Source organism: Nannospalax galili, unplaced genomic scaffold (assembly GCF_000622305.1).
Source record: "Nannospalax galili isolate Female #2095 unplaced genomic scaffold, S.galili_v1.0 scaffold461, whole genome shotgun sequence".
Lineage (NCBI taxonomy): Eukaryota > Metazoa > Chordata > Mammalia > Rodentia > Spalacidae > Nannospalax > Nannospalax galili.
The window spans coordinates 3,990,811-3,999,762 of NW_008349975.1; positions in this window are offsets into that span (position 1 = coordinate 3,990,811).

Sequence of the window (8,952 nt, forward strand, 5' to 3'; positions counted from 1 at the left end):
ACTGCTGCTTCTGGAGAGTGAACACCATCCATCCAGCAGAGAGAACCTGCCTATTCTTCCAGCCACTGATGACAAAGGAGTAGCAAACAATGGGAGACAGCCAGGCAAAAACCCAACAGGGACATGGGAACAGCCTAATGCTTTAACATGATCTAGAGCTTTACAGAGCACAATCAAGGGGACTTCTGGCAGAAGCTTGGACATTGCTGGATTATTGATGCTGATGATATTTAATAATCACTAGATGATTTCAAGGTTGGAAAAATCAACAAGTTGTAATTGATTGGTGGCTTAAGTAAGACTATGAATAAACAAACGGGATCAAATGAATGGTCTCAATATGGATTGTCGCCAGCAGAACATGCATTTCCACGACATTCACCACCAGGCATCAAGGGCTACATTAACTTCTAAGGAGGCAATAGTGTCATCTAGTGGCAATTTAGAATGCTTCTCATTTAAAAAAGAAAAGAAAAACAAATAACTTCAGGAAATCTTGAATTTCCCTAAGACAGTTATACACTTCATTAAGATAGTATCAGAAATGTTTTTATTTTTATTTAAAAAAAATTTTTTTTTGGTCTTTTTGAAGCAGCCCCAGCTGTCCTGGAACTCACTATGTAGGCCAGGCTGGCCTTGAACTTACAGAGATTCACCTGCCTCTGCCTCCCAAGTGCTGGGACTACAGGTGTGCACCATCTATGTGTATGAGAGTATTGCCTGCATGTATGTGAGTTCACCCGCGTCATGCAATGCTGTAGAGGTCAGAATGGTTCTTAGCTACAATGAGGGTACTGAGAATCGAACCTGGGTCCTCTGCAAGAGCAGTCAGTGCTCTTAACCACTGAGTCATCTCTCCAGCCCCAGAAATGTTGTTTTTAAATACAACGGGCCTTAAGACTAATGACAGAATGTATGAATGTATAAATTCCAGTGGAGGGGAGAGGTATGGGAGGGTGCCAGTGGGGAAGGGGATATAAAGATGACTAAGACTGATTGAGATGTTTTGTATGAAATATACAAAAATTCAATTAAAAAAGAGACAAGGAAAAAAAAAAACAACTCCACATTTTGACAAAGCAAAGAGTAACCATAAATTTTTATTAAGCATTTAGCTGGGCATGGTGGCACACTCCTTCAATCCCAGCACTGTGGCTAGGCAGGCAAGGAAATCTCTACATAGTGAGCTCCAGTGCGGCACTGCCTCTCCACTCTTCCAGTGCTGGGTGCTGTCTCAGGGCGCCACTCCGCTCGCTCGAAAGGGCACTGCCTGTGATTGCACAGGTGCTGCCTGTGAGCGCACGGGCACCGCCTCCTGGGCACTGCCTCCAATTGCATGGCGCTGCCTCCTGGGCACTGCCCCTGCTCGCACAGGTGCTGCCCTTCACTCCTTGCTGTGGCCAAACTGTGGTCGCTCTTCTGATCGCTCGGGGCTGAGGCAGCTCTTCCACTACCCTGGCGCTGAAGCCACTCTTCTGCTTGCCTGGCACTGAGGCAGCTCTTCTGCTGGCTGGGCACTGAGTCTGATCGTAGCTACTTCTGCCTGTCTCGGACCCCAGGGCTGGTGAGGAGACTGTGTCAGCACAGCCAAGTTCAGACACAGGAGACCAGGTTCCTTGATGCAGATCCAGTTTATTGTAGAAGGGCACAAGCTTATATAGGGGTCCAATCTAGAAGTTACAACTCAGATCTTTGGCAGGGCTGTGTCCTATCATGACGTCGCGAGTCAGGCACCTCATTAGCATAATGGGTTTTAGGCTACTTAGGTTCTGGTTTCCTTATGGGGCCCTGTTTTCCTGGGAACCACCTGACCCAGGCTGTCTAAATGTTGTAATCTGGGATCTCAAGGTTGGTGATTAGGGAGTGGTGAGCTCTAGGCATCAGTCTCATGATCTGCTAATGGGAGCAAATGTCACAAGGTGTTCCTTGTAGCTCCAGTGGTGGGTCGCTGCCTCCACCTGCAGTATGGCTGTCAATAAGACTTTCACCCTAGGCTCAAGCCTGTCTCCCTCTCCAAGTTACCTGGAGGGAGCTACAAGGAAACCCTGTAAAAAGGAAGGCAGGAAGGAAGGAAGGAAGGGAGGGGGGAAAGGAAGGAGGGAAGGAGAGAAGGAGGGAGGGGAAAGAACGCGAGAAAGAATGAAAGCAAAAGAATTATTTTCCATTGAGTAGAAAGTTGTCATCGTCTTGTTCCTGATCCCTTTTCTCTACCAAAATTCTCTGTTAGAAACCTCTTTAAGGTTGACAGTGGAGAATTTAGAATAACAATAGATACTATTTTAATGCTTTGATAGCTGTTAAGTTATTTCAATTTATAATCATGCCATACTATTTTAAGCAAAGCTTCAAATGCTATTTCTATCACTTTATGTACTAAGAATATATTTTTCCTTTAGTGAACTTAATGTCATTTTGGCATTGGGGTTTGAATGTGAAATTCCACCTCTCTCCTCAGGATTGTGTATTTAAACACTTGCTCCCTGGCTGCTGGCTCTGTTTTGGGAAGTTGTAGAACCTTTAGGAAGTTGGACCTAGTTTGAGGAAGTGGATTTTGGGGGGATGGGCCTTGAGGTATTAGAGTACAGCTGCACTTCTGGTGATTTCTCTGCTTTCTGACCCACTTAGATGTGAGCAATCTGCCATCCCTTTCCCCAGCATTATTTATTTTATCTCCCCAAACTGAGAGCCAAAACAATCCTCCCCTCTTATGTTCTTTCTTATTAGGTGTTTGATCACAGTGATCAGATGACTAATCTATTTGTAAGAAATAAATACAACTAATGTTTAAGTATACATATTGGTCAAATTATGAATGTGGGAATGACTTATAACTGAACTTAATCTGGACTGGTGACTTCTAATTCCCCCAGCAAAACCATATGCTCTTGTGTCTTGTGACCTGGGCACCTGATCTTGTTTCCTTGGCAACCTCAATTCCTTCTCTACCCAAATAGTTAATGAATGAATGGACAATTGGCCTTGGATGAATGGGATATTCTAGAATAAGGGATGAAAAGGTCAAAGGTCTGTGAAGATTAGGGTGGAGCCAAACTTGTACTTCCCCATTTTGAATAAAATTATGGCTGGAGCCTGAATAGGGGACACAGTTTCCTGAAACAGAGTTCCAGAGACAGTTCCATCAGTGGTTCCAGGAGAAACACATCGAGGGAACTAGTGTCGTGCAGGTTTGGACCCAATCTTAAAAACTAAATTCTGCTGGGCATGGTGGTGACACCTTTAATCCCAGCACATGGGAGGCAGAGGCAGGCAGATCTTTGTGACTTCAAGGCCAGCCTGGTCTACATAGTGAGTTCCAGGCCACCTGGGGCTACAGGAAGACCCTGTATCAAAAAGACAAAAACAAAAAACGAAAAACAAAAAACTAAATTCAAGTGTCAGGCATTTTGTTCTGGTGATCATAATGTTGGTGTAGTAAAGTCACACCCAAACATCACTGACACAATCTGCCCAAAAGACAGTGAAACACCATGTGTTAACTGCACTTTAACTTCTGGTTATTCATCTTCTGGATCGGCTTTGTACTTTTTGAATAGTAGGTTATTGATAAACTCTGATAAAACTTTCTTGTTCTTTCTCCCCACCCCAACAAAACAAAGCAAAATATCTCTTAAAAAACAAAAGAATGGGAAGGACATTTAGGGACATAAATCAGACTCTGTAGGAACACAAATGAGAATCCATAGGCTGTAATATATATATGAGAGTACATTAAATGGGAGGAGGCAGAGTGGGGAGGTGTGGATAGGGGAGGGGATCTAAATATCATCAAATTATATTGTATGAAAATTGCAAAAAGCATAAAAATATGTATTATAAAAACAAAAAACAAAAATAACCCCCAAAAAGCAGAATAGTATTGGCACAAAAATAAACACGCAATTCAAGCAGAAAATCCAGATATAAAGCTACCTAGCTATAGCTATCTAATTTTTGACAAGAATTTCAAAAGCACTCACTGAGTAAAAGGCAGCCGTCTAAACAAATGTTGGGAAAACTGGATAGCTATATGTAGAAGAATGAAACTTGATCCTTATCTCTCTGTGTACACAAAAATCAACTCCATATTTGATCAAAGACCTTAATGTAAAAATCTGAATCACTGAAACTGTTAAAGGAAAAAGAAGGAACAATACTTCAAGATATAAACATAGTTATAGTAACAAAAACAAAATAAAATAAAAAAACATGGTATTGGCAAAAATAAAATAAAGATATATATTGACCAGTGGAATAGAATTGAAGAACCAGATTTAAATCCACACTTTTACAACCACCTGGTTTTGACAAAAGTATCACAAATACACGCTGGAGAAAAGACAGCATGCTCAAATAAATGTGCTTGTCAAACTGAATAGGAGCATGTAATAAGACCTGATACCCTGAATCAGTCCTTATATGCACAGAAAGAACTTTCTGAATAGGACTCCTATAGCACAGTTATTAAGCCCAACAAGTGACAAATGGGACCACGTGAAACTAAAAAGCTTCTATACATTAAACAACACCATCATTCGAGTGAAGAGGAAACCTGCCAGCAATAATTATGACAGAGGGTTAAGATTTAGAGCATTCAAAGAATTCAAAAAACTAGATATAAAAAAACCCCAAACCAGTTTAAAATGAGACAAGGATCAGAACAAGGAGTTCTCTAAAGATGAAATTCAAATGACTGAGAGATACTTTAAAAAGTTGTTCAAAATCTTTAGTCATCAGAGGATTGGAGAGCTGGTTCAGTGGTTAGGAGAACTGGTTGTTCTTGCAGAAGATGTAGGTTTAAATTCCAGCACCCACATGGTGGCTAGCAACTATCTGTAACTCCAGTTCCAGGGGATCTGATGGCCTCTTCTGTTCTCCACGGCTACTACATGACATGGGTACACTTACACACACGCAGGCATAGCAATCATACACATAAAATCTTTAGTCATCAGGGAAATGCAGGTTGAAACCATTTTGAGATTTCATCTTGTCCCATTCAAAATGGCTAAGATCCAAAAGACAGAGATGACAAATGCTGGTGAGGATGTGGAAAAAGGAAACTCTTATCCCGTGGTGGTGGCGGCAGTGCAAACTGGTACAGCCACTATGGAAATCAGTGTTGGAGATTCTTCCAATGCTCAAAACTGATGTACCATATGATCCAACCACACCCCTCTTGGGATTATACCCCAAAGACTTTATAACCTACTACGGAAATACCTGTTCATCCATAGTCATTGCTGCCCTTATCATAACAGTTAGAACTTGGAAACAACCAAGATATCCATAAACTGATGAATTGATAATGAAAATGTGATACATATACACAACAGAATATTATTCATCTCTTAAAAAAATGAAATTATAATATTCACAGGTAAATGAATGGAACTAGAAACAATAACCTAAGTGAGGTAACCCAGACTAAGAAAGACTAATGTTGAATATTCTCTCTCATTGCTGGATGCTGGCTTTGAGATTCTAGGCATGCACGCTTCAGTTTGAAGATGCAGAGAAGTCAGGAAACTAATAAATTGCCAAGGGGAAGAGGAGAGTTCCCGAGAAGGGTAGTAGAATGCAGTGATTTAAAGAAGGAAAGGAGAATAATAAAGTAGCAAAGGTTAACTCTGGTGAGAAATGGGAGGAAGGAGCAGAGGGAAGGATAATCAACACCATAGGCCTTTAGAAAAAGCCATATGGAAACCTAAAACTGTAGAAGCTTCTTAAAGTTTATACATATACATTATAAAAATAGATTAAAAGGAGCTTTCACAGGGGGACATTGCTCCTACTAGACAACATAGGCTAGCAAAGTAAAAGTTCAATGTCAGGAACGGACTCTCTTATTGAAGTTGTTGACCAGAGGTCCTATAGACCCTCAAAGAGTACTTGTCATTTCCTCTACTTTGGTTAACCACAAGAACTTGATGGTAAGACCCTATTGCTGAAGACAATACATACACAAGATGTAGAATAAATAAGGAGAAACCAAACTGGTGCTGACTTCAGAGCCTCATTTCTATTGGCTAGCATTCATAGTGAGAGCAGGTGTTATAATAATCAACTTTACTCTGCTTGGAATCCTGTGACTTAAAGCAAAAAATGATCTAGCAAGCTATGCCCACTGGTCCAATAGTGGCACAAATATTATGGGAGTAACCAACCATTCTCTAATTGGATTTATGGCCTGCATTATAGGATAGAACTCATACCTTACATTAATATCAGGCTCAGTAACCTGAAGCTAGACAGGTCACAGGACATAAGGGAGAACCTAATACTACTTTTACTTTTCTACTAAATAGTAATAGTATTAAACTGACTCCTAATGACTTTGTTATAACTATAAATTAATGCATCTCTTGTCTCTCATCAGAGAAGTTTCCTTATGCAGCAGATGATGATTAAAAGAGAAACCCTCAACTGAGCAATGGGCAAAGAACAAGATGAGTTATGCTGAGTTATGCATGTATAGGACACCTATATCAAATTCTACCTCCCAAGGCTCAGTTATCATTGTGGAAGATGGGAGAGAGACAATGAAAGAGTCAGAGGTGGTGGATGACCACAAGGAAACAGAGTTTCCAGACAGGTCAGTTATTCAAGGAATTCAACAGCAATAGTGACAACATGCACAAATTCCACACAAGCTCAAACCAGACAAAAATCCAAGCATAGACATGGGGAAATGGGTAGGAAACCCTAATCCAACTTAAAGAGCTTTTGACAATTGATGGCTGCTGGGAGTGGTAGAGGTATTCTCTCTCAAAAATGGAACTCCTGGTATGCTAATCAAGCTCCAGTGGATGCTTCCACACTTAAAAATATTTGGGCAGGTTATAGTATGTGGATGAGCAGATAAGGAGGGGATTTAAATACCATCAAATTATATATGCATGAAAGTCTCAATCATTTAATTAATTTTTTTAAAATATAAAGGCATAGGCAATAACTTTCAGAGTAGGATTCTACTTGCTCAGGAAATACAGCCAATAATTGACAAATGGGACCTCAAGAAATGTTTTAACATTTTTAAAAGAAAACTTTTAAGTGAGGATACAGTCCAGGTAACTGAAGATAATCTTTGCTGGCTTTGCATTTGACATGAAATCAACATTTATAATAGGCAAAGAGCTAAAAAACTAAGTATCAAGGAAAAAAAAGTCAATAAAAATAGACTATGGAACCAAGAAGGGAATTTTCAAAAGAAAAAATACAAATGGCCAATATTTATTCTTTGAAGTTTTCCAAAATCTGTATCCACTAGAGAAATGTAAATCAAGACTACTTTAAGATTCCATCTCAATCCAGTCATGGTGGTTATAGAAAAGAAAGCAAATGACAAAAAATGCTGGTATGGATATGGTGAGAGGAGAAACCTCATTAACTGCTGGTGGGAGTGTAAACTGGTGCAGCTACTGTGAAAATCATTGTGGAGGTTCTGCAAAAACTAATAATAAAGTAGCACATGACACAGACTCATCCTATTGTAGAGGCACTTGTACATCCATGTTTGTTGCTGCTCTTTTCACAATAGCTAAGAGATGTAACCAACCTAAGTGTCCCTCAACTGATGAGTGGATAATGAAAATGTGGTATATTTACACAGTGAAATTTTATTCAGCTGTAAAGAAAAAAATGAAATTTATCAGAAAATAGATGGAATTAGAAAATATTATACTAATTTATGTAAACCAGGCTCCAAAAGACAAACATTACACGTTCTCCCACATATATGGATCCTATCTTCAAATTTTTGGATTTGCATTTTTTAAGTTGGAGTGAATGTCTATAGAGGCCAGGAAGCTAGTAAGGGGCCTTGAGGGACGGAAGGAAGGTATTAAGTGTTGGGGGGGGAGTAGAACACAATAAAATATGAATAGAAGGAGAGAAACTGCAAGTGGAAAGGCTTAAGTAGGGATGGGAGTGAAGGAGTGGGGGACAGGAGAGTGAGGAGACATTTAATTAGAACTAAAACTAAAGATGTAAGAAAAAAACTATGGAAAATTATTAGTTTGTAAACTAACTAGAAATATAATAAAATGGAAAAGAAAATGTGAATGGAAGCTCCCTGTATAATTTGAATTATTGTTCCCAGCAGTCATAGATTATTAGCCAAAAATCCCAGGACAGGTCTCTAATTCCTCCCTATCAGCTGTTATTCATGGAGGCCCCAGAGACTAAAAATAATACATGTTATTGCTATTGCCACTGACGTTGGTTTCTTACCAGAACTAAAGGTAAGACTAGTGCAGAAGACACTACATACTTTGGTTGCAGGATACAGAAAAGTCAATTTAGAATTTAATTCAAAGCTTCCTCCCTCATGGTGAGTTTCATAGTGTTAGAAAGTGCTATGTATGTTGTTTGTGGAGAAAAGACATCAAAGATCTTATCCAGCACTTACTCTGTATGCCTCAATACCAACCTGTCTACTTATGTCCACCAAGATATACCCATGGGTGCAATAGTGCCACCAGGGTAGCCAATCACTTTATGATTAGTTGAGGCCTTCTTTACTGGAGGGAATCCATGCCTGGCACTGTATAAAGGGTCAAAAACCCATGACTTGGGAGACCATTGGCTATAGTGGAGACTCTGCCACTCATATTTTGCTCAATAGATATGTTGGCAAACTATTCATTAGATGTTTGTGTTTATACAGATAAATTGGTTTTGCCTTCAGCCTTGTTCGGGGAAGCTTCTTTTTATTCAGTGGCCATCAGTGAATGAAGAGACTCATAACCATTCAAAGTAATGAGGATAAGTGAATGTTGAGTGTGTAGTCCCAAGGCACTGGAGCCTTGTCATCTCCGAGGCTCAAAGTACACTGAAGAAAATGGAATGAAAGACTGTAAAATCTGGAGTTTGAAGAGTAGGGCTGTGAGCTGTGGCTTTGACATGGCTGCTGTTTCACTTATGAACTCACAGCATTATGAGTATCTGTACAAG